The sequence below is a fragment of the Sander vitreus genome, chromosome 9 (genome assembly GCF_031162955.1).
Source record: "Sander vitreus isolate 19-12246 chromosome 9, sanVit1, whole genome shotgun sequence".
Lineage (NCBI taxonomy): Eukaryota > Metazoa > Chordata > Actinopteri > Perciformes > Percidae > Sander > Sander vitreus.
Window position 1 is genome coordinate 3,734,795 of NC_135863.1, and position 27,559 is coordinate 3,762,353.

Consider the following 27,559-nt stretch of genomic DNA (forward strand, 5'->3'; position numbering starts at 1 on the left):
GAGCCCGATTTAAACCTGACAATTTTTTAATACATGTGCCGTTATAACTGACGTTCTCAACTACAATTCCGAGTTGTTTGAACTACAGAAATCTGTTTAGAATTATCTTAATAAATACCGGTAATGCAACAAGGACGAAGCAAGTAAACTGCGCTGTTTGTTTATTCAGAATGGAATGGATCACAAATGGATCCGAATGAAGAAATGTACAATTTGACCCTAGCTTTTGACCCTAGCTTCCTCAGCCAAAATGTGGGTAACAGCTCAAGGCAGCAACATAATCAAAGCCCTGGAACTATATAGGAGACTTTCTTGTCTCGATCACCTAATTAATAGTACTGTCCTTCGCCACGGTCTGCATGCTGACGCACTGGCCGTGAACAGTGCTGCAGATGGGGGAGATGCGATGTAGCACAGTTTACCTCACACTCAAGTCAGTGCAGGACATACACCCAGAGCTACAGGAGAAGCTGGAGAGGCATAGCTTGCTCCCCACCGAATAAGGTTAATAAAGTAATGATTAAAAAAACACAAATGCTTGATCATGGGCCCAGCCCGATCATAGCGGGGTAAAATATCGGTCCGGTTCGGGCTCGGTCTTGGGCAGAGAATCTAAACTCTGTTAGCTTTTAGCACATACACATCAGCCAATTGAAAACGTTGAGAGCCTCTTCTTCTCTTTTGGTTGTTTTCTAACTTGTGTTTTGTGTCTTATTAACATGCACAAACAGCTGTAAATCTGCCGCAGTCTGAATTGACGTTTGGGAAGCTGTTTGTGCTTTGTCATGGTGTCTCAATCTATCCTGCTGCATAATGTCTCTTGTGGCTTGATTGTTTGGAGTGTGTGTTGCACATATCCTTGACATTTTCTCTTTCTCGCTCTGTCTTGCTTTCAGTCTCTCTCTCATTTGTCCGGACTACATTCCTGAAAGTGTGACAGCCCTCCAGGGATCATTTTACAGCAATTTAACCTCATGTCAGATGTGAGGATATTTAGAAGACGGCAGCTGATGCATATTTCCTGGATTAACCATCTAGTGGTGTTTGGAAAGTACTTAGATCCTTTGCTTAAGTAAAAGTGCCATTATATAACATTAAATAACATTTATTTGTTAAATGGCTTTGTTGAAAGCGACTTACAGTTGTCCCTGACACACATTAGGAATAATTTGAGTGACTTGCTCAAGACACTTTAACATGTACCCAGGGGGAGCATTAATAACCAACTGCTCTACCACTAAAGCACAATGTTGAACCTGAGGTACAAAGTTCATTTTTGACCTTGAAGGCAGCATGTGAGGAGTAAATTCTAAAAGAATGTGAGCACTTGAAGGACTTTTCGTCCATTTTGACTTAAAAGCTCAAGTTTAAAGGTCAATCTTGACCCTGGTAACAGCAATTGCGAAAACGATCTCACCACAAGGTCCTTTCTGTGATCTTCAGGCAATATGATCACATGTAGACTTTTTCCCATTTAAATGAAAAGTAAAATAGCATAAAATAAAATAACCTACCAAATGGACCTTAGGTTGAAATTGTTTTATGATGATAATGTAAAGTACTAAATTACAAGAAAAAGTCCCGCAAGTACCAGCAAAAATATTAATATTTACTATGCAGTTTACTGGATCGCAATTATTGATGCAATAATGTGTAAGCAGCATATAAGGTGGGGCTATTTTCAACTACTTGTAAAAAGGCAAAGCTAGTTTGTTTGTATATAATATAACAATAAGTGTATTTGATAAAGCACCTTTTACAGACAAAGTCACAAAGTGCTTCACATGATCAAATTGTTAAAATAGGACCCTAACAGTAAAATGAGCAAGCAAAAATAAAAAAGCATGGCATGTATGGCATCTTTCAGATACAGAGGCTCATTCCTCACTGCAGCGGCCGCGGGTTCAGTTCCGACCTGCCGCCTCTTGCTGCATGTCATTCCCCCTCTCTCTCCCCTTCCATGTCTAAGCTTAAATAAAGGCCAAAAAAAATTATCTGTAGAAAAAGGCATTAAGACAAAGGCAATAAAACATGCAAAAGGTAGAACATTTCACACATTTCAAAGTAGTATATAATGGTCATATTCAAGTTAGGTTAAGGTTTGAAGTAAGCTTTCTTTAGTACTTCAGTATTTGATTAAATAAGTACCTCTTCTTTTGGGGTGGCAGTAGCTCAGTCTGCAGGGAGTTGGGTTGGGGTTAAATTTGGAGTTGACCTGGAGGGTCGCCGGTTCAAGTCCCCATACAGACCAAAGTATGGTGGTGGATTGGTAGCTGGAGAGGTGCCAGCTCACCTCCTGGGCACTGCCAAGGTGCTCTTCAGCAAGGCACAGAACCCCCAACTGCTCAGGGCGCCTGTCCATCAACGGCTGCAGCCCCCTCACTCTGACATCTCTCCATTAGTGCATGTATAGGTACTGAGTGTGTGTGTGTGTGTGTAATTCAGGCCTGTGTGTAATGTGTGATGTGTAATTATTCTCACCAATGTCTATAACACAGAAATACTAGTGGAAAATGCAAAGCTTTAGTAAATGTACAGTATGTCTTGCAGTTGGTTTCAGTTACAGTTACAATTTAGAAATCGATGGTCATCATATGCTACAATTTGACATATGTTGTGCACAATAAAGCAAATAATGAGTTGTAGTATCCCATACAGTAAGATCTGTGGTAGATTCACGCTCTATAGCTGTTTGTAGTAGATTACTTGGTGAGACAGGATTAAAAGACATTGTGTTTTGAATTCACCAACTGAAATGGCAAAATAGCAAAACACAACTATGTGTGGAAGTAAGGATTTGCAGGATGGACCGGCTTAGCAGGTTATGGCGGGCAAGTTGGAGAGAAGCCGACTTAAAAAGCCTGCTAAATGAGTCCGGACGCCGCAGTGCAAACTGTGGTCTCCTGCAATGTTATGATTTGATTGTGGTGTGCTATTAAGGCTCTCTTTACTCATAATGGCACTTCTTTATCCACTGTAATTTTATTCAAATGAGAGTCCAATGACACACTCCTCCAGGGTAGAAAAATCCACCCAGGCTTCAGATTAGTTCAGAGGCCCCATGAGAAATGGGACAGCTAAATCGAGGGCCGTTAAGTTTTTAATTTCTATACTCAGTGAAAGTGTTAGAAGAGAAGAGAGAGCTGTTGCAGTAGAGGAGAATCTTAATATAGAAATGTAATGCCATTTCAGTGAGTTGTGAGCAATGCTGTCTGTCTGCTCCTAAACAAAAAGATCAATTTGGAGAGAAATGATTTGTTTTGCTAATTTGCATTTTGTGTGGTTTCAGCTGAGATAGGTTTGTGAATTAGAAACAGCAACATCAAGTAGCCTAAAGCAAATTTGGTGTTACTTATATCTCTGCACAGATACACACAGTGCTTAACAGATGCCTTGAAGTGAGCTCAAGTTAGTTAGGAATGATGTCACCTTTACATATACAGTTTTGTTGCCAATGACCACTTATTACCAATAGGTGGCAATCTGTCCTTGTCACTCAATGTGTTGAGTGCTTAAGCTTATCTGCAGAACTTTAATGCATGCCAAATGAGATTTTTACAGCAATATGTGCAGGAGAAGAGATGAATAAATGAGGAAAGGAGAAAGACGAGAAAGAAGTCTCTGCAAAAGGAAAGGTTGAGGTGGATGAAGGGAGGACGACAGGGGTGCTGACTTGTCAAAAGGTTTGCTTTCTCCACCTGCTATGCCTTCTGTCCATGTGAGACCAACCCCCATTGGCATTTAAACACTCCTCATAAGGGAGTACACATCCCAGAATGCCTTGTGTCTTTGCGTCCCCCAGTCGCTCCGAATGTCAGGAGTTCATCTATTCTGCATAAAGGTTAGCGGCAAGGACGCACCGGGTAAGGGTTGTATTGCTTGTTCCTCATTAAAAGGCTACCATCAAATGAGGGCTCGGGGGGGCAGAGATATGGCTGATGATTGCATATTTTACTGAGACATGGTTGTGGCTGCACAGCTGGCTGGCACAGCACATCAGGTCTCAGTCAAAGCCAGCGCAAAGCAAACAACGCCAATCAATCTGGTGCCTCCGGATGCCTCTCTACGTGAAGTCACTCAAGCACAGGCTGCATCTCAAAAGTCTTCTGTCGCTTCTTGGCTTTGCTGCCTCCCATGCTACTGCATTGACCTGAAAACAGACAGAGGGCAAAGCAATACAGTCAGTGTCTACTTGAAAACAGTCTTGTAACTCTGCAAGCATTTATGCAAAAATGTCTCTCTGGTTCCTAGTTTTAAAATGGAGGGAGAGCCAAGAATTGATGCACATCATCACAGCTTTATCATCACACACAGAATTGCCTTTCCCAAATGGGATGTTAATAAGACTATTTCCTGCCACTGACTATAAAAATGAGTCCCAAGTATACAATGACAAGGCAAGGGCATTGCAAGTAATTGCTTACATCCCTTGCAATGTGTTCCATGAAGATCCAATACATACAGTATGTGTCCTCTTTTGCAAGCATAGCTTATGCATTACAAACTATCTCTGAGCAAAATAAAATATAGATATATTTTGCTATATATAGATCTATTTACCCAAAAAGGGTATTGAAATGTATAAAACATAATATCGTTGTTTTATTCTGGAAATGTTTCCCATGATTGCCTTGTAAAGAACCAATGCATTTCTTTGTATCAGATTGCAAGTGCAGAAGGTCCCAGGCTCGCTACATGGGTGAGACAAGCTCTGCACAAAGAAAATGTTATCAGTAAGGGGGGGAAAAAAATATATCTCTTTATCTTGTCCTTGATAGGAATCAACAAATGAGCACATAAAAGGAATGGAGCAAAAGGAGGAAAAAACAGCTGCTCGCTTTAAATAATTTAACCAAGGTCTTGAAAAGATGCAAGGATACTCTCCCTCTTTCCCTGGAGGTCTAACCCGCCTTAAGATCAGGCTTAACGCCCATGCAAGAAAGGCTGTGTGTTATATGTTATATGTTGTATGTAACATGTATGCTAACATACAGTACAGCTTTAGGTTAGCCTTAATATTTGACGAGATGGGGTTATTAGGAGGATTGTGGTTTGGGAGTGATGCAGGCTTTTTGGCTATATTGAAATGAATGACTCTTGACAGACAGTGTGGTTCACTGTATCGCTTGTCCTATAAACAACTATAAGTATTGCAGAGATATGTATGACATGATGGGACAATGTAAAAACAGTATACAACAAAACATTATGCATTGATCAGATAGATTACAAAACAATTTCTCTCCTGACTGGCTCCTAACGTACATGGAAAGATGTAAAGTATGTTAAAAGTAAAGACTGATTTTGAGAGTAAAGAATGTTATTTACAGTAAATCCTTGTCGGGATTACATCAAGTACCAACTGTCATTTTTAACATGATCATCCACCGTCGCAAATGACACCTGATGACAGATATAGCAGTAACATGCTATGCTGATCAAGCCATCTGTTATCTTTAGCTAAGCATATGTTATGGATATTGAACTTCCTTTCAATCGTGTTTTGAACGCAAGTAAATTGGATTAAGATACGGGGAGATTAGAGCTGTTCCATACAGTATGATACATTTAGCTGATAAGTTTGATCTAGAACATTTGTTAATTGATCTAGAACATCTGTTAATGACAAAAGACAATGTCACAGTATCGCCTAGTAACAAAGATCAGGTAAAATTGACCAAGTTCCTGATAATATAATCATCAAGGTGAAGTTAGTTGATGGTGTAGCAGTAGGTTTGAGGCTTATATGCTATTAATATTTTAAAATAAAAAAGAAAGAAAGTGATGTATTGATTCTTCAGTCATAATCAACATTTTTGGCATTGACCTCTCAGATTTGGCTATTGAGGAACTGTGACAAAGCAATGTACTGAAGTTATTTTACTGTTGATCAATACACTTTAGTACAACATAAAGCAGTATGATTAATAATCATGGATAAAATGCAAATACAAAAAACCCTAACATTTAATAAAGTAGAATAAGGCTCAAAAATATATCCTAGCGTTAGTTCAGACGGGGCGTGAAGTTGTGTTTGCATTCGTGATTGGTATTAGCTGCTTCTTTCATGCTTCACCATCAGTGGCTCATACCAGCTGTTTGAATACCAGCTACATCCAATGCAATCGTGCAGGTGTACAGCTCGGCTATTATAACCTGGCCATTATTACTACTGTGAATTTAACTAAGAAAAAGGTATTTGCATGATGACAAATAGTAAAAGTAAGTAAATATTGGCCAATAATATTCACCTACTGATATATCAGTCAGGCCCTAGTTGCAACAGTGTTGAAACTCCACTTAAGAATAACGAGTAATGCTTTATGAGTTGTAATTCTAACTGGGGACCTAGGTAGCAGTCTTTATCATTTTTTCATTAGTCAGTCATTCTTATGAATGTATACTAAGACTTTGCAGTCAGCCAACATTTATTTATATAGTAGCTCTTATATGAAAGCAGCAATACACTTGAGGATGCTCTGCTGTGATTATGGGCACTCCAGTGCTGCCGACACTGCTCAGCTGTACCTCAGCATCGCCGGCATGCCCATCATCTTGTAGTTAACTGCCTCTTGGGTGCTATTTACATTTCTATATTATATAATTTGCTAAAAGCTGGATTTCATCCTGGGATGTCAGCGCAGGAAACTAAAACTTAGTGAAACAACAATTCAGCACTGTACAATTCTCCCCACCCTTCTGACCTTGTATTCAAGTCTTTCTTTATTACAGTTTCACAGTTTGTGAGAAGTGACACTGTCTGTGACAGTTTGCCTTTACATGCTTTGCTTGATGGAGCAATTAAATGAAGAAATGCACGTTGCTTCCGAGCCAACTGGTCAATGAGGGTTTGACAGATTTGAGCGGACAGTGTGTTGACACTGATGACTGCAGTGGAGTTATAGCTCGCAGGACAGCAGTGCCACCTAATTCACAGTCATGACCTGAGCTCACACAGACCATGGGGGCCGGAGGACTGTCGTGGCCACCCAAGCACATGGTAGTGTCCACATAATGAGCACTGGTGGGTCGCTTGTCTCCAGACTGGCGAATGTTTCTGGCCTGAGCTCAAAGTCAGTTAGAGTGGTGGCAGGGCTTCAGGGTACTGGATGAATGCCTGAGCAGCTGTTATGACCCCACATATTTGACAACTATGCTTTTCTGCAGAGGGAAAAGAGAACATGTGAAGCTGGACATATGAGTTCTGGTTTTACATCAGGTTTGATTTGTATTGGCATTACTGACTTCATTAGAGCACAGCCTTGCAGACGAGTCTCTAATAATAAAACACTATATCCAAAGTACAGCACCGGTATACATGTTAAATAATGAAATTCTTCATTTATCGAATGTTTTTAATATGAGTGTGTGTGTGTGTACACCTTCTAAGCAACATGAGCAGCCGAAGGCAGACCCACCAGACTGTCAGATAAGATAAAAATAGTCTTTACTTAGTGTTTGTTCAGGCTTAGTGTGAATCTATGTGAATCTAGTGATGTAGGAGTCAAAAACCAACACAGAAACAGAGAGGGTCTTTCTCTCTCTGTTTCTGTGTTGGTTTTGGAAGGCTGGATTACCACGCAAAAAATAAGAGCTAATGAGGGAATGAGGGGCAGGTGTTCAGGTAGGAGCAGGGATTGCAGAGAAAGACAGAGTATACTGAACAATGAATGTAAATGAGGAGGACATCACAGATAAACAGTGGCAATCAAGTTCAAGTGTTCAGATGATGGGATCATACTGATTAAATACCCTCTTAATGAAAGCTTAAAAAGTGCAATTTCTTTTTACAACCAACAGCACATATTCATCACTAGAGAGGCAACAATCAAAGTTTAAAAAACAAAACATCCATTACAATAGTATTATTTATTAAGGGTTTAACACTCATCAGCATTGTGTGTGGTTGGTTTGAACTGATTTGATTGACAGTTGCCTGGCAACATAAAACTACCACACAACTGACAAAGAACAAAGCACTGTAATTTCCATTTTTAGGGATGAAATAAACTTCAGCCCCAACCACTTCAAACCAGTGAGAAAAACAAATACAGAGATATTTTTGTTCTGTTCTGTTGTAACCCATATAAGTAAAAAATCAGGTTTTCAGGGCCTTTAGATTACATACCATGGTGGATATATATGACAGTGCTACCGTAGCAATAGGAGCAGTAGCAGGGGCAGAACCAGACGTTGTAAACATTCAGGGCTCATGCTATGCTACGGTAGCCTGAATGTGGGGCTAGCCCCTCTGTCACAATGCAATGTGCCTTGTACGTGGGAAATTATTAATACGCATGCTGAGTGTGTTAGTGTGTTTAATGTAGATCACACAAATTTGATGCCCAGCGGGGCTGACAGCCCATAGCCCCACAACAGCAGCATTTTATATTTCAGACTTGATTGGCTGAATGGGTGCCAGCATTAGTCCACAGGAAGAGTGAAGATTGTTTTATCGTCACTTTAAAAAAAATGAAGTGGATTTCATTCTTGAGTACAGGTAACCAGTGTTGGGCAAGTTACTTCCAAAATGTAATACATTATAGATTACTAGTTACTGTCATTTGAGAGTAATTAGTTATATTACAATATTACTGTCTCTGAATTGTAATGAGTTACACTACTTTTGCATTACTTTTGAGTTACTTTCACCAAAATAACAGCAGAAGTTTGACTTGGCAGGTAGCTTGTGAATTTCACCACCGTATTAATAAAGTCTCCTCTTTATCCACTTTAATACATCATAGATTATTCATAATATTTTGTATAATTAATATGAATATGCAAAGTAAATAAAGCTATAAAAATAGAGTAAAACTACAATAGGCAATAGCAATGATATTTACGTGTAGCAAGCCTAAACATTAATTCCCAACATGTTTCTATCTGTCAGCAGTTCGGACACACTGCTGTCCGCACTGACGTACCGTCACCTGTTGGGACACAGATGTTGTTCGTACCGTCTCTGGTTCTGGCTCTGACCACGGGAACAGTGACGGGACAGCTCGCTTCAACGCAGCGTAAATAACTCCTGAAAATAATGTCCATCTCGCAAATGTATCTGTCTCTGCAGTCATCTCAACCATCGAATACAGCAAAAGGAAATAATGCTCACGGCGTTTTTTTTCCTTTGAAGAAATGTTTCGTGTTTGGTGAATTCTTAAAAAAACAAAACACCACTAAATGTTGCGTCAAAATGCGTTGTAACTCGCGTTGCTGAGATTGTAACGGGTACAATATTACCAAAATTGAATTAGTAATGCATTATATTACTCCGTTACAGCAAAAAGGAATACATTACTGTAATTGCGTTACTTTTGTGACGCATTACTCCCAACATTGCAGGTAACTTTGAACCCTTAATTTGGAGGAGAAACTGGAATCAAAACGCCATGGTGCCCACCAGCCACATGTTATTGTCATCATTTAAACTGCTGGTAAAAGTAACTGTGGTTTAACATGGACTGGTTAGCATACTAAATAATTCAACAAAAGTTTGCCCTCAGCCTTTGTGAGTGAAAGCACATTTTAAGATCCTGCCTTTGTGATACTGTGCCTTGCATTGGATATGTTGTGTTGGATTGATTGAAATAACAATAGATGGTGACGAGTGTGTCCATGCTCGTCTATTGAGGTTGTTGTCATAATGTTGCTTCTTTGTGGCCTTCATAGTGTTGAGCTCATTGCTGTTTGCTTATGGCACATTAAATATTTATTTCTTAATTTAGGTTTGTGACAGTATTAATTTTACATGTGAGAGTGACACAGAAAAAGAGAGGGGGGAATGCAATTATAGAAGTCATGCTTCCCCCCCCCCCGTGTATGTGTACACCTGGTAGAAGCAGTCTAAAGTGAATTTGTGTTTGTTGACATGTTAACAAAGAGAGATACAGTGTACCGTAGTTTTACAGGTGTTTAGCTTATCTTTTGTAATGGTTGGTGCCTCACCATTTTTTTTACATAGAGAAACAACACTGGCCATATTTGATTGCAATAATAATGAAATAATGACTTTGCATGTAGAAATCCAATTAGTGTAGACTGTAATCACCAAGGTAATTTACAATGAAGTTAATTCCATGTGGTAAATGTTAGTTTATGTCGTGCTCTAAACTAATAATACCGATTGTTGAGCTGTCATCATGCAATATTTAGTTGTCATTCAAATTTTAAATGGTGTCATTTCAAACTGGTCTGCAGACACATTACATCTGTTTGGGGAATATCCCTTTTAAATTGTTAACCTTTCAAGGAGACCACTTTAGCTCTGAAATTGGCAACACATTCTCAGTAAGCCCTTCACCACCTGTAAGTCAAACCCTCTGTGGAGTCTGTGAAAAACTCAGTAAGTGAGATTGGGTGGAGAAATGAAGGGTTTTGGGTGATGCAAATAGGAATGCTAATGTCTAATTGCTAGTTGCTTAAATGGGCTGACATGAGCACCCATCTGCTGTAGGTGAGCGATGTTCCAAAATGCTTGCTAATTAAAATTCTTGAAAGATAATTTGGGGAATTGGAAATTATTTAATGCCCATTTATGTTATTCCAGTGCATTAGGAAAAACAGGACGAGAACATGCTTTGAGTTATTAATGGAAGCTTTTGTGCATGTAGGAGTGAAGGTAACAGAGGAAGTCGGGGCTGGAAGGAGGGTTGGTGGAAAACGCACAATATTTATGAAGCACTGTCAGGTTAATGCCATGCAACATTTATTGATGCAGTAATGTTTAATTTAGCATACGCTCCTGTAATAAGCCATTAGGTGTTGTGCTATGATTCAGAGTTTGATGGTGCTGTAATGACAATCAGATGCCCTTGAATGTCTTACTAACACTGTGTCTGCAGCATTTAGAGGCAGAAAATAAATATAAATCAAATTTAGAACATATTTATGCCGGCAAAAGATGCTGTGCAGTTGTGCTGGCTATCGATAACATGAGGATCTGTCTTTCAATGGCTGGCTGTAAAATATTAAAAATTTCAGACGGGACATGATTGGATTAGCTTTGATAATGGATGTCATAAAAGCAGGCAGTGCCATTTTAATAAATCTGTCACATTACAAAAGGGTAGAGATTATAGAAGCATCTTAGAAAAAGACAATAGAATCCTTTCTGGCACCCCGCTACAAAACACATACACACAACATAAATAGGTTATGGTTGCTACACGCTATAGTTTCATTCAACAAGTTCTCAACGTATGATATCGTGCAAAAACGTATGCACAACAATTTGTATAATATCCTGTTAGACTACGGCCGCCGGCCAGTCACATGACAGTTAAGTTTGGCGGTCTTTACAGTTAAATTTAGCAGAAAAAAGGTTACTGTGAGCCGGTACCATGAGGTGCCGGTCGTTTCAGAGGCCATGGGCAGTTGGGTTTAGTCCACAAAAGGTGACTGTGTTCCGGGTACAGGTCCCCTGGAGGTGACGGTCCTTTAGGTGACCGTTGCAGTTGAGTTTAGCCGACAAAAGGTGACCGTCATGCGGCAACAACAGTTAAGTTTAGGCACCAAAACGACTAGTTAAGATAGGAAAAAAAGATTGTTGTATGGATTAAAATCACCGGTCCTGTTAAAGGGACTCCCGAACAGGCGTTTCCTGGGTGAAAATCTTATGTTTTTCCCAGGACACCAACTCCGCTCCCCCGCTCGAAAGCCCTGTGTTTTAAACAGACATACCAATTTCCTTCCTATGCGACCAAAGTGCTACAGCAGCAGTCAATGTGGTGTGTACAGCAATAAATACATGTGGAATACATATGTCACGGGGCGGAAGTATATTTTATTTAAGCATGCTTTTACTTGGAGTGCTGTGTTTTTACTATTTGATGTGTTCTTTTATATTGCATGCTTTTATTTTGAAACGTGTGGTGTGTGTTTTTAAATGTTTTACTTCCGCCAGTGAACATTTTAGTAATTAGGACTTAAGGACTTGCACCTGGGAGCCAGAGGTAGGTTGATTGGTTGTTGCTGCTGTACCATTTTTTTTTTTTTTAGCTTGATTTTAGTTGGTTGTGTTTTTGTTTTTAAATTCTTTTAAAGAGGAATTTTAATTGTTTTATGTCTTTTTAAATAAATTGTTATTCCTCAACTGGTTTTTACTCACTGTTTTAAATACACTAGTTTAACTGCTCTCCCCCAGTAATAAGGACCCGTTTTAATCTTTTATCTCAAATTGGAATCTTGTAGTTTTAAGAGGTCCTAGGGCTCAAGCCAAAACCTTCTTACATTTTGGCGTTGTCGGCCCCCCTACACAATCTTAAATTCACACGCCCCCGGCCCTACTTACACATACGAATTACAATGCATTACTTTTCGTAGCCATCTGTATGAACAGCCTGTTATATTTGTGGAGAACCCAAGTTTACAACCTATCACAGTCTCACAGAAACAACAAAATAACCAATGTCTGCTGAAGGATGTCCAGTGTTGCCTGTGATTGCGTGACACTGCGTAATATAATGTCCTTTTGTCCTCTGTAAGTAATGCCCTTTATTTGCTTGGAGCCTACCTGATAGTGTGTGTGTGTGTGTGTGTGTGTGTGTGTGTGTGTGTGTGTGTGTGTGTGTGTGTGTGTTACAGTTGTCTCCTGTGACGTAGTCGAAAAGCATTTCTTTTGACACCCAAACGAGTGACAGTGATTTACATAAGGATTAAAGAATAGATTATAATACCAGACACAGGGACGGATCACTGAAATAACTCGGGGGTTGGGGGGGCAGTGCTATCAGCTGGATATCATACCATGCTATGCATATGAATAAAGATACTGAAATTTTGTGCAGGCCACGCAAGAATGCTGTTTGTGACAAAGTTGACCCAAATCTATTTCTAGAAGGACTTTTAAGTTTGTTCATTATCATTATTTCCAACGGCTGTCATGCCAACGGCTCAATCACTGCATAAGGAGAGGACTTCACAACATCACATTGTTATCATTGATTTCCTCACCAATGACATGATAATAAATGGCCAGTGACAAAGACACAGAGAGTACAAGCCACCATCATTGCTTATGGGAGTTATTCTTTTTCTTTCACTGTGGTTCTGCCACTATAGAGGGTTTAACCTGGACGCGCGGCCATATTGGAGGCACTCGGTGTAAACAACTGAACGGAGTACAATGGAATATTGTGTGCTTTGGATACTTTAAGTGAATGTAGCCATGTCTAATCAACAGAAAAGCTCATCAAAACGCGTCCAAGATGCAAAGGCATATAGGGAAGGACTTGGACCACAAGAAAATATTAATATATTATTGGCGGTGCAGATCCCTACAAGTTGGCTCCCTCTTCTTGGATCCATGACGATCCGGTGATTCTTCCTTCAGTTGCATATCCCGATGTAGTCAACTACCTGGTTTTCTCGCCGAACCCATACACAGTGGAAGACCTTAAATCCTACAAAGTTTGGAGGCCTATAACCAGATGGTGTGTAGATGGGTGAGGGAGACGCAGTACCAAGTCATCAACGACCGTTGTGTTGTGAAGGCCAAAGTAAGTAATGCAATAACGTCTTTAATCAACCTAACCTTAACTGTATGATATCATTGCGATACTCAAGGTGTAGCCAAGTGACTCTCAATTTTTTTTTTTTCATTTCAAAGACCGAACAAGACACGAGTTTTCCCTCGTAGATCCTGGTTGAGCTTTGCCAACCACAAGCGCCTCCTTTCCTCTGATAACTTCTGGCATTCCTCTCCCTGGTTTTTAATAACTTTTGGAAGTCGATAATATTCCAAATGTTTTTCTCGGTCTGACCTATTGGTACAACCTAAAACACGGCAATAATTAACCATTTTCTTGACGACGTTCGGGCTCAGTGCCTGTGCTTTGTTGTGAAAGTACCTCCAATATGGCGACTTCCGGTCGTATGATGCATCGTGAAAACCCTCTATTGTTTTTGTCGGAACATGTAGTCCTGCAGTCACTGCTGTGCTGATGGTGTCTCCCTGTAATTCAAATATTGAATTTATCTTTACAATGGATCATTATACATCTGCTACAGTGTAATGGCAGAAAGATAAAAAATAATTTTGCATGATTTACCTCACTGGCTTACTCCATTAGATTTTAGTCTGGTAAATAATCACAGAGGAGGAATCAGGATTGCAGAGCAGGCGGGCTGTGAGATCGAGAACATACGCACTGTAAAATTGTCCCATTATAAAAGTTGCATCTGAGGGACATTATAAACAACCCCTGCCAGGGGATTTATTAGTACTGAGCAAAACCGTAGAGAGTAGTAGCAGGGACAATGTCCTTTTTCACTCTTCCAAAAAGCCATTAGTACAGCACTCTTGAGTTGCTGTGAGAAAGAATGGGAACCATGCAGGGACAGAATGAAGGTGAAAACAAAAGAAGCTGACACATACATGATTGCTAAGGGGGATTGAATAAAAGAAAATTATGTTCTGAACTTTAAAAATGAACTTTAAAAAATGTATCAATGTTACACAAGAGCCCACTTTCAATTTTTTGTTAACAATTCACAGTTTTGGATTGGATGGTATGGCTCAGAGCTGGTTTCATGCAGATCTGTTTCTGACAGAACTCAGTTCCGTGTGCTTTCTCACACTGTCAAGGCTGATTAACACTAAACAAAACACTATAAATGGACATGAGGAAACTTGGTAGCCTAGCAACATTAAGCCTACAGACAACCCATAATACAACACTCTTATAGCAAAAACACCCTGCACGTGGAAGCGCGACAAATAGCCTGGAAGAGCCATGAAGCAGAGCTATTTTCATTTTAGCACTCATGTTCGCCGGCCGTGTATTTCCGCTGTTAGTTTTAATGTATAAAAGTCACTCTATAACACATAGATAGGTACTTCCTATATAACGAGAACATCTGCTGTGAACTTTAGAATACATTCATTCAATGTAACATCCAGAATTGCCTTGTATTGTGTGTGTTTAGCTCTCAACTCAAGTGACGTCTACATTACAATCTCATTTTAAGGTTGTTAAGATCTTAATACGCTCCTAAATGTGTATACTTACTCAAATACTGAGAAGAAGATATGTTACATTTCCAAAACGATATCTGATCCGATATTACGATAACGATATGTTCACTATTGTCCTTCCTGTTATTCATAAAAGCAACTTCAATCTCAGAAATAAATAGGTATTTGGCTAAAAAGTAGATTGATTTTCAAGCGTCACATGAACTATTATACAAAAGTAGGGGGTTTCTCGTTAGCAAACTAAAGCGAGACTAAGTAACTTTTGAAACAAGAAACAACGCATCATTCCTCTTACAAATGAAAAGTAGACTCATAAGAAATAAAATACACTTTTGTTTAATTCAGTACACTCAGTAGTGTTGCTGCTACAGTTTTAATCATCTGGGTATGACCAGTATCGTATAGCGGCTTGTGTTAGCTAATGTTAGCTAGTGCTAGCAAACTTTAGTTAACTGGCTTCTAACTGACATTTAATAGCCCTTCTCTACTTGAAATTTGAGCGTGTCACAGATAACTATATGGTTTTATCACAACAGTAAAACAAGATGTAAACTTGGAAAATGAACGAGAGTTCTCTTAGGCCACGTCCACACATACCAAAACAATTTTTTTTTTCCCCCGTCTTCCCTGGCATAGTTCAAAGAAAATTAGCGTCCAAACGGATCAATTTGTAAATTACTCAACACGCTACTTTATATGGCAGGCATATAGGTGTCGCTGTTTCTGCTACAGAAATTCACCAAAAACGGAAAAGAAGAGACGGAGCATGCTTGCGCGCTGTATACAAACAGACAGTAGAAGAAGAAACCAAACCAAAGCTAACTAGCTATATGCTACCTTCGATGCTACAGTGCAGTGTGGTTGTGGGCATTAGGACGGATGCATGTTTATGTAGGTGTTGTTGTTATGAGACGTCATCGCAGGGTAAGAGGTCGAAGGCTAGAGGTTCGAGGAGTGTGGCGATGACATCATCGATACGCAAGGGCAGCGTTTTCAAATTTTTTCACCCTGGGACCAGTTTTCAAAAAAGTATGTCTTCAGGCAGTGCATTTACAGGATTCGTTTGGACGATCGGCCAAAACAATGCAAAACATGTTTGGCCCCTTAGTCAAAACTTTGACAATATACATGTATTATATCTCTCCTCAGTTTTTAAAGTTTGTGTTGGCTGAACCAGATGTTATGACTGGAGAAGTCTACAACATTTATGGGTAAATAATAGTCTTCAAAAGTAAAAATGGGAAAAGAAAGCAAATAATTCTGTCATGATTGTGAGTTTCTGTTATGTTCTGTTTCCTGTTTTATTTTGTAGTCTGTCTTTTCTCCCTTGTCTTGTCTAGTTTTACTTCCTGCCTTGTGTTTTCCCACCTTTTTTGATTGTTCTGCCCAGCCCTAATGTGTTTCACCTGTTTTCCAGCCCTTGTGTCACCTGTCTCTTGTTTGCTCGTTACCTGGTGTATTTAGTTTCTGTGTTACCCTTGTCCTGTGTTGGATCATTGTTTTCTGTTGGATGCTGTTGCGGATTCTGTTCTGTTTTGTCGTGCTGTTCTTTCCTTATGTGGATTAGTTTTTTGTTTATTCCTGCCTGGCTACCTTCCTGAGGACACGAGTCTTGTAAGACTGGTTTCTTGTTTAATAAATCACCTCTAAACTGTGATTTGGGTCCAAGCCTTGCTTTTCCTGACAATCCGTGACAAATTAATTTTAAAAGTACTTTTCATAATAAATAAAATACAAGTGATTGTAGAATTTCAGTGTCTCTTTAGAATTTTTAACCCTGACCATGGACCCATTTAGAAATGCATTATTTTATGTCCCCCCCCCCTTTTTATTCATGTTTCACTGCTTGACTCTCGCAAGAGATATCAATTTAAATCAGATGTATGTGAAAGTTGTGCGACTAAGAGTTGCATTTGTACGAAACGTACTTGAATCAGAAATTCAATTCATCAGAACTTGCAGCACATTTTGAAGTATGTTAAATGTAAACCGTAAATATGTAAACATCCATCATGGCAATGTTTTGCTAAGGAAGACAAGTGAATCTTAATGAGCTAAGTAACATGGTTGCCTTGCTCATTGCATCTTCATGTATAATTCATGATGACCTAAAGTGACTTGGAACCTCGATCTTCTCTGACAGCTAAGAAGGCAGTTGTGGCATATCCCACGGTAAGACAATGACCCTTACTTCAACACAGATTGGCAGCACAAACTTCCCAAGGATGACAGAGCATTAGAGCAACAGCAAAGGTTATTTCATTGCGTTTAGCCACTGACTACATTGTGTGTCACACACGCCCTAGGCTACATTCAACAAGCCCGTCCTGCTGAATTTTTTTAAACAATTTCCAAGCCCAGTCTGACATTTTGTTTTTCTTTGAGAATGTAATGCTATTGCCTTTCTCAGTATACTGCGAGTGTCTCGTGTAGATTAGAAAGAGCACAGGCTAACAGAACCTAAAAGCCACTCAAGTTCAAAATGTAAGGGCAAATTCCCCATCACTTCAAACCATAGCGCTTTCACTTTGACGGGCCATAATAGTTATTAAGCTGACAATGCCATGATGACTTGAGCCTCAAAGAGAAAAGCGTTTCATAAGGATATTGGCCAGAGCTGTGGCATTGGTCAAAGCTGTCATGGAGATAGTAATAGAGCGAGAGCCTTTCCTGACCTTGTGGAGGGGGGTTTATGAGTGGAAGAGATGATAGTTTTTTTTTTTTTTTTTTTTTTTTGTCAGCATAAAGTTATTGTGCTTGCTGCTGTAACAGGATGATATCCTGACTCTGCACTGTCTGGAATATACACCCTCCCCCGATAAATTTCATCTCTTTATTCCTTGGGGTGGGAGCGCAGCAGCCCAGAACGCACTCCCTGTGGGTGAAAGAGGAGGATTAGGAGCTCCTCATGTGCAAAGCTGTACGCTTGGAAGTTGTTTTCTTATGTTGATAGTGAGACAATTTGTCTAGAAGTATGACCTTATCCTTTTTGGCACTCGCTTTCCATCAGAGTGGATAGTGCGATGGATTCCAAAATGTGCTTTGTGAGGATGCAACCGGCTGACACCGAGCAGAAAAACAAGAACATTGCATCATCTCTTCTATCACTCAAAAGCATTTAAAGCTCTTAAATCATGTGCCATTGCACCAAATTGGACTGACAACCACAGGGAAATTGCTGCGGAGTTGTAAATGGATTAACAAGTGCTCTTTTAGCCTACTAGTTTGGCAAAGGCTTCACAAATTAGTTTTCTTCGTTGAAAGGAACCCCATTAACAATTTGGGTGGGGGTCCTCCCCCAGAAATCTTTTGCACCTATTTCTACCTTTTTCTGAATCAATATGCTGGAAATATCTTTATGTAAAGGGAAACACAGATTACAATCCAAATATAAAAACATAATGGAAAATATTGCAGTAAGGCTCTCAGGCATTCTGTATTGCTTTCAACTATTCTCCTTTGATTGACTTTTCTAATCATTTACTCCTCCCTCTTTTGTGTCTTTTGTTGAGGAAGTAACCATCTTTAATGTGCATATAACAATTATTCACCTCAATGATACATTATTCATTTTAATTTATTAATATACCCCTGGACTGTAATATTTCAGATGTTTGAGCAAGATTTCTGCTCATGTCCAAAACTTTGTGCACATTCAAAATACAACTCATCCCATCTGTGTTCTGAGGTTTGGAGCAGTTGTGATATTTTGAGAAAAAATAAAGTTATAATAGGCTATTACAAGAATAAAGTCACCATAGTCTGCTACAGAGCTCCGTGTGTTTGAGTCTGAACCGTAGAATGGAAACGTCACTGGAACTGTGACGTTTATTAGTATTGCCCTCCTAAACTTTGTGTTAATGGCATCAATGTATTAGACTGATTTGGCTAGGATTCCTGCAAAAGTTAAACCTTTTCAGAGCTTTCCTCACGTAGAGACAGTTGCTAGGTGATAGCAACAAATACAGCATGGTCGGACCCTGCACGTAGCTGCCCGTTTTTTTTTTGCCTTGGGGGGGGAAAAAAAAAGGTTCTACCATGAGTTATACAAAAAAAAAGTAAGAACTGCGAGTGCGTTGAAAAATACTTTTCTTCTTAATTTGCATGTGCCATTCTGGGGCTTTTTTTATTCTAATATTCTAAATACTTATTTTTGTAAAGGGGGGAGTAAGATCTGTGGCTATTCCTAAAACATTCAGGGCTGTAGCCCCGGCAAAAATGGGCTGATGCCGCCTCTGATCGATTACTAATAATGCTGTAATGTCATTTTATCATTAGTTTAGTGTCATATACAATAAGTTCATAACTTCAGATAGTTAATACTTTGTCGGTTAATAATTTTGTAAACGTCTATAAACATTATTTGAATGGCTACTATAAAGTTGCAACTAATGCTTATAATAATTTAATGATTAATAAATGGCTTAAAAAGCAAGTAATTTGATTATTTGAGCACTGATAATGGCTATCTAAATAATGTTTATGGATGCTTTACAAAGTATTTAACCATTAACAAGGTATTATTTTAATATTAAGTTTATATTGTGATTTTTGTCGCAGACTTGTTGCTGCACTATATTCCCTAAAACCACTAAAATATTGCTTTACCTGACTTATGAGGTTTAATGCTAATAAATAATTTTAAATAACTAAATAATCTAGGTCACTCTACATGGACAGAAGCTTATGGTTACAACATAATACCATATAAGAAATTGCATGTGACTTTTTTAAAAAAAAATCTGCAATAAGTTTCATACCATCAACCCAACATTTTGTCCGTCATGTGATTGCGTAGTATAACGCCAGCTCAGCAAGTCGTTGCAGATATTCCGACCTGTTGTTCCAACTTTAGGGTGTGTTCACGTTAATTTTCCCAGTCGGGACCTTATTTTTCCATTTATTCCAACACCACATGAATGCAGCATTAGTAACAGCTAATATTGATGCATTGCTGAATGATTCAAAACCAATATTAAAACATCGGAACTATGCTTTTAAGATACCAACTTTTTTGTATTTTTTTTTTTTTAAATCATTTTAAGAGCTAAATTCTCCCACCTTCTAACAACTCCACGCTAAACACCTGAGTATTGCTTATACAATACCTCAACCAACCAATAATTACTGTACCCTGTCGACAGGGTGAATGATGCCACATCATCCATGTTAAGACCCTAACAATAGATAAACCATTTGGGGAAAAAACATCAGCATGATTCCAATTCTATAAAAAGGTCCATGACATGTTCTCAAACAAGATATTAGGGTAACACTGGCAAAAAAAATTTCTACCTTTTAAAGGAACTAGTGATATATCTGCACATTTACAAAACAAACCAGAGGTTGTAACACTTGTTTTAATTCAATGTTCTTCTGTTATCTGTTCCCTTCCCACCCAGACTGCAAATCTGCCTTGTAAGGAATCTGATGCCAGCGACTAAATTCACCATCATCTCCCTTGTGCAGAGCGATAATGTGTCAGCACTGCTCCCTGCTCGCTGACCCCCCCCGGACAGGTTTAAAGGTTACATTCTCCAGGTCACATTCAGCTACACCGCTCAAGTTCACCGCTCCAGTAGACTGGACTTCTCATGTCAGCTGCCACAGCCCAAAGCACTACATGACTCCTAAATATACTGTATATTCCTTCTCCCTTTTTCCTCACTGCACCACACTGTAGGGTCCAAAATGAGATGCATGCTTCTAAACATCACTGCTACGACTGACATCCTGTGTGGAAGAAAATGAGCATGTTAATCTTGTGAGCCAAGTTTCTCTAATACGTGTGCTATACTCAATTTCAATGTGTCTCTTTTCCTTCAGAGTGACAAATGAGATGGAAAATGATCACGTCAAAAACACACTCGCACACACTTCTTTCCTCCACGGTGGTGTCACAACTGGAAAGAACAGCATGAAAAGACGCTATATCAAAAAGCGAGAGGTTGTCACAGAATGGTAACATTTTGTGTACAGCGTCATGATAATGAACATGCATTCTCTATCACCAACACCTCATGGGCACCCTTCCTTTTAATGTACTTTTCTGAAGGTAACTGCCACTGACAGTCTTATTTATTGCATTGCATAGCAGGGTTATTTCTGGAATTTAGAAATAAAACATCTGCTACAGGGAACTGTGAAAAATCTATATCAAAGCAGCTTTCTACAATGTGTTATTGGGCGTCATGGGAAATAAACTCTGTGATGAAAGTAATAATGTCTACAGATGTCCCCCTGCTTAGGCCTGCTTGTTGGCTCTGAATATGCATGCTTGCTTTTTGATTGACTGAACAGTGATGAATCTTAAATATTAAACCAAAATCAAATCACAAAGAAAGATGCAATTGTGCACGACTTTTTTTTTTTTTTTTTTTAAATGAGCAGCCTGCTTAAATCTAGCATGAAATAAAGTATTCATTCTCTGATTGCATAGCTCCTTATACATGGAGTGATTGGGCCACCACTGCACCTTAACAACCCTGTAATGATCCAAAACCACTGCAATCGTATGGCACTGATGCATGACAATATTATCATTAAAAAAAGCCTGTTGAGCCCCTCTGCGCTCGTCTTAGCCAAGATCAAATGCTATATACTCTCATGTCTGGAGGTATAACAACTCATGGAATTCACACTTGGAGATTTTTAACAAAAGCTGCTATGCCATAGTCAAGCCCGACGCAATTACAACTTCTTTCAGGGGTGTAGATGTGCGCGTATTAACTCAACAGGCTAGGTTGAAATCAAGAAGCCATTCTTTACTTCCACGTGTTAACTGTACAGCCTGCTGGTACACAATCCTGGTCTGCTATTCTGACACCCACCACCAGGAATGCCCGCAAACCCGTTGCTACCATGACAACACACTCTACAAGGGGCAAATGATTAAATGACTTTCATTTACCGTGGTTTTAAAACTTAAGTGCATGTGCAAATCTGCCCTCCGCTGAGACCGGCTCGGTAAAATCTTTCCTCCGTTGCTCTGGTTTTTCAAGCTGATCTCAAAACACACCTGCAGTCACACACACCAACACACACTGCATGCAGTCTGTGCACTTACTACCTGCCATTCACCTGCCTACTCCAGGGCTCCAATTTGCCAGTTGCCATAGGAACACCTAAGAAAGACACATCAGATATTACTGTGTGTTTCTCTCCTTGATCATGTTATTGATGGAGCCAAGGCTAATGGCATTTTTTTGTACCTTAGCAACAATTTACACAGACTCAGAATAAGTTATGGGTGTTGTTTTCATTGAATGTAGGAGTGTTAGACAGTGTCTGTGCCTTAAAACTCAAAACAAATCACTTACCCAGCTCACCTGCAAGATTAAAATTCAAATTTTGGCTGCTATTTTTCTGGGACTGGCTTGCAAAAAGATTGAGAAGGTGAAATAAAAACACAGCATTGCTGAGCGCCATACTGAATAGCCAGGGTTTGAGTTCTTCAAGTTAAGAGCATCAGTGTTGTTAAAGTGCAGCTGGGGCTGAAAAATGAGAGTCCTGAGAGATGGTGTCAGAGGCTGCACCTGCCTACTGAGCTTGAATAATGCACTCAGACCACAGGACACCTGCTGTAGCCCCTGCATCTGCAGCGCACACACACACACACACACACACACACACACACACACACACTTTATATACTTTATTTGATTCCACATTGCAGGTCAAATTTAATTAGGAATCAAATTTCTTGAATGATCCAACATATTAAAACAGATAGGGTACAGGAAACATTATCTTTTCCAAATAAACATGCTTCCTATAGTTGCTGAGATTGAACAGTACACCCCCCCCCCCCATACACACACAGACACACACACACACACACACACACACACACACAGACAGATTGAACAGTACTTTGGCCCCACACATGCACACGCACGCACGCACGCACACACACACACACACACACACACACACAAAACTGAGAATGATCTGTCAAAGACAGGAACAGAATTCTCTCTTCATCGCTTTTCTATTTGCGCAGATGAGTAAGATCCTTCATTCAGTATTCATATAGAACCCACACTACTCAAAAACGCCTGCCATTGTCATGAGAGGGAGCTGGCACAGGTAGCGAGCAGAGCTTTTTAAACAGAACAGACCCAATATACGCTGCAGGTCTCCACAATCATGCATGCAGTAAAACACATTGTCTGTAATGGTGTCAGATGAAAGTAGGACAATAAACAAGCTTATTTTACTTATGTTGACTTGTGCTTGTGAAGAAAAAAAAGAAAAAAATCATGTCATCTCGACGAAAAAACAACATCCCCAAAGCGATCACAGCTTCAATTATTGATAGCTTCTGCTGTTGAGCCGTCATCAGATGGTTGTCAGGCTTAAAGTGAAGGTTGGGAGAGTGGAATGAGGGAGGATTATTTCATGCTTTCTGTGCTTATAATTTCAAACCAATTACATGAGGTGGGGGGGGGGGGGGTTTGCTTTGGTGTAAAAAACTGACTGAAGGGGAATGTGAAAAAGTTGCTTCCTACTATGAGTTTCTTGGGAGGATACTTAGGATGTTTCATGGTTAGAAACAGAGGTGGAGAGAAAAATAGAGAGAGGGATTAATTGATTGTGATGTGGAGAAGAGAAAAGAGCGGACACAGGATAGAAACATGCTGTGTCCCACTTTTGCATATTTCTTCACTTCAGGATTCTGGCGTCCTGCGTTGGAGCAGTGCAGAGCCCGACTCATCAAAACTAGATGAGTTATATCTCTCTATAGTGCAGCAGCTGTCAGTCTCGGCTCGAACGCGCTCCTACTGCCAACAGACAAGGGACGTGCACCTTACTGTATCACCTGTGTTTGGCTGTTCTGCCATTAACTCAATATCCATCAGTCAAATTGAATTTGACGTGTCTTGTTATTGGGAAGGAAGAGACAACTTGGACCTTATTCAATTGCAGACTGGAAGATACTGAGTTTCGTGGGGCTTTCAGTACAGCTTTCATAACAATTTGATTCTCTTTGTGATGATTTCAAACAGGCCGCACAACAAGAAGAAGAAATTTAGAAATGAAATAACTTAAATTGATATGTAAAGTGATATATCATGGGGAATACACTTATTTGCTCTCTCGTCGAGAGTTAGATGAGAAGATTGATACGACTTTCGTAATTGTTCTATGAATATAAGGCTACAGACTGCAGCTGGTTAGCTTAGCCTAGCATAAAGTATAAAACCCCATGTAAAACAGTAACTTGTCATTTTCTCATATTTGTTTTTGCTTGTTGAGAGATTTGGTTAGCTTCAGACAGAGTCGGGCTAGCTGTTTCCCCTGTTTCCAGTATTTATGCTAAGCTAAGCTAACTGACTGCTACCTGTAGATAGATAGATGTCAAACATTTCTTTTCAAGAAAACAAAGCAAAAAAACAGAATACAAATCTGTGAGCAGGCTCATCATGGTCAGGTCTCGGGCCAATCACTTGCCTTCTCTGCATTAAATGTCAACCCCATACTGAGACTACAAGGTAACCAATTGAATACATGAATAAAGCCAATCCACCAAAGTTTCCACCATGCACCGCTGCCCTGGGACCATGGTGTTTCTGGTTGGCTGAGCTGATGAGTTTCAGTCCGACACCCTGTCCTCCTGCAGGTCAACTGCCCTGGGAAAGCAGGTGTCTCTCTTTCATTGGGGAGCAACACTGTATGTGTGAGTGCATGTGTGTGTGACAGAGAAAGCATCTTTGTACCTACATACCATATGTGTGGGCCTGTGCATGTATATGTGCACGCTTCCACCCCCAGGAGGGCGGTAGCAACACAACCCGGGATTTTGTGCAACACCTGGAGCCAGGCTTCCTTGACCTCATTTGTGCAGCCTCTGTGATTGGCCAGTTTCTCCTGTGTTGTTATTGTGTCTTTTACAAAGAAAGTTGTAAAGTGGCCACTAACTGTTTTTCTTCCTTGTATCTATGAGTTATACTTAATTTCCCTGGATTTAGGAGCAATGTCTGTGAAAAAGCAAGACAAATGTGGACACAGTTGAGAGTGTAGAGTGACAGGTTTAGGCCTGCAAAAAATAAGGATAGAGATGACTTTGGAGAAAAAAAAAGTTTATCAGTGTTTTAAGCCCCCAACATTTCCTTCCAGGCTGCGCTGCCTAGGATTAGGCAATGGTTAGGGTTAGGGTTAAGGTTAGGGTTAAGGTTAGGTGCCTTGAAGTCAATGGTTGCACCGCTGCTTGGAAGGAGACGTTGGGGGCTTAAAACACCATCGAGCGAAAAAAGGGGTAGAGCCAATGAGGAGTGACAAAAAAAAACCTTCGGCTCCATCTTTTTTTTTTCAGCACACAATGGGACAGGCTGATGTTTGAGTGAGCACGAGCCAAAGCCAACATGGCAACACACAATTAAAGCCCTGATGAATTAGGACACAGTTAGCAGCAACAGTGTGTCAACATGGCCCAGGGTGGTTGCTGCGAGCGACATATCAAGGATACTGCGGCTACGTGTTGGAAACAGACTAATGGGAAGCGATTTGGGGTTGGCCCAAGACATAATTACTGTCCCCACCTCTGCTGTTCAATGAGGCCTGAGGCCTCCTGGGATACGCCTATTTCTGTCAGGTAATGGATAGCCCATGCCCAGGAGCGGATGATCAAATTGTTTGCAGCAATCTGCTTTTTTGCTCTCCTGATTGTCCCCAAAGACATAAAGAGCTGACCCAAGGATTTTTTTTTTCATCTCTATTAGGGCCAAGCCAGCTTAAGAAGCAAAGCTCTCCCCCACCGTCACAGTTGTTGTATGGTGGCGGTGAAGTGTGTCTTTGTTTTTGTGCATGAGTGTTTGTGCTGGGGACGGTAGCAAAACTTCACTGTGATTTATGTGTTGTCATGCTAACAGGAGCATAATGGAGTTGTTTTTGCATATACATGTTTGGGCTCTGAGGGGCCAACTGTATGGCTGGGACAGGGGAGAATACATGCATGGACCAGAGAGAAAGAGGGAAGAGAGAGAGGACAAGTCCATATGATAATCATTAAATGTGTGTTGATCTTTTTACGTGGACGACATCTTCATAACACTAAGAACGGAGTAGGGGCTGGCGTAATATAAAAAATATGTAGGCACTATATTAGCTGTCTGTGCCAAAAGTCTTAGATCTGGATCTTCATCCTCCAGGAGACTCAACCTCACCTCTTGTCTCTTCTCTCTCCCAGTGAATACTTTTCTTGAGTTTTGCCTCTGTGTGCATGTGTAGTCTGTTCTCTTTCCAGGCCTGTAAAGATATGGTTGTGTGGCCCTGATCCTGCTTTTAAATTTGGTAGCAGCTGAGAGAATGCTTGACGTCTTGCTGGATCCTATTCTTTGTTTCTCCTGAGGCTTTCTCCATTTTTGTTCCCGTCAAAGTTTTTATTCTTTTGAGGGTTTTTCCTTATCCATTCTGAGGGTCTAAGTGTAAATACACTGACTGAGGGCTATGTTAATAAAACTGACTTGACAATAATTGTCACTTTATGGTTCTCAACCCAGCACTTGGCTTTATCTTAACTTGATACTTTATGACAGCAACACGATTTGCAAACTTTCAGCTTGTACTGTAATACAGGCTTTTTGTTATGATGTGTGGTCTACAAGCCCAAGGCGAGCTAACCTCCTGATGACATCATCAAGGGCCATTTTCTCAGACTTCGGAAAGCTCTCCCCAGAGCCACAGAGGATATTATACCAGATGAGTAGTACTAGCCATGATTATTAAACTGACCAGAATGTGTAGAAATGAAGGAGTTTACCTTTAAATCTTGAAGAATTAACCAAAATCTTTGGGGATATGCTAGTACACAACATTCATACCGAGAAAAAATAGAAATGGAAAGAAAAACAAATTGTAGTTTATCTTTAGTCCAAATATTGTATGTATCCAACCATGAACCATGTAAGAACAAAAGCTCACTGAGCTGAATGCATCGTTATGTTACGCCCCTGAAAAAGTGGAGAAATAATCACGAGAGTGATACGGTTATGTTTCCTCACTAGATTTAGTGTAAATCCATTTTACAACAGTACTACAACAGATATACAGGAAATAGTTTTATAGGGTACAAGGCTTATTCAAGTCACAATAGCATACACTGTAATTCACTGAAACATATACACATTTTTCAATATAACTGTTAAGCACAAATTAGTTTTAGCTCAGTAAACCATAACTAAATTTATCACAAATGTCAATAAAGTGCTTGAAACACATTATACAAATAACACTGCAAAATATATTATTAACTGCGTACGTGTTAATTCACAATTTACATAAAATGGCGTCTAATCTCAGTACGGAGCTATTCTTCTCTGTAACCAAGCGGGGGCTCCGCTCACACACACACACACACACACACACACACACACACACACACACACACACACACACACACATTTACGCTCTGCAAACGTAACTCTAACTTACTCAAAATGTTACTAACACACACCTCAAACACTCTTGACATGTTAGATAGTAGCAAGTTATTAATGAACTCTGTTTTATATCAATAACGTACCTGAAAAATGGGAGAAATAATCACGAGAGTGATACGGTTACGTTTCCTCACTGAGAACT

General features: G+C 39.8%; 1 long non-coding RNA gene across 1 annotated transcript; it reads right to left on the reverse strand.

Moving 5' to 3' along the window:
* Window positions 1–27,559, reverse strand: LOC144523076 (uncharacterized). Its single transcript, XR_013502474.1, has 4 exons — window positions 27,501–27,559; window positions 14,052–14,127; window positions 13,851–13,954; window positions 1–4,150 (listed from the first exon to the last, which is right to left on the reverse strand). It is a non-coding gene; the product is annotated as an uncharacterized LOC144523076 (long non-coding RNA).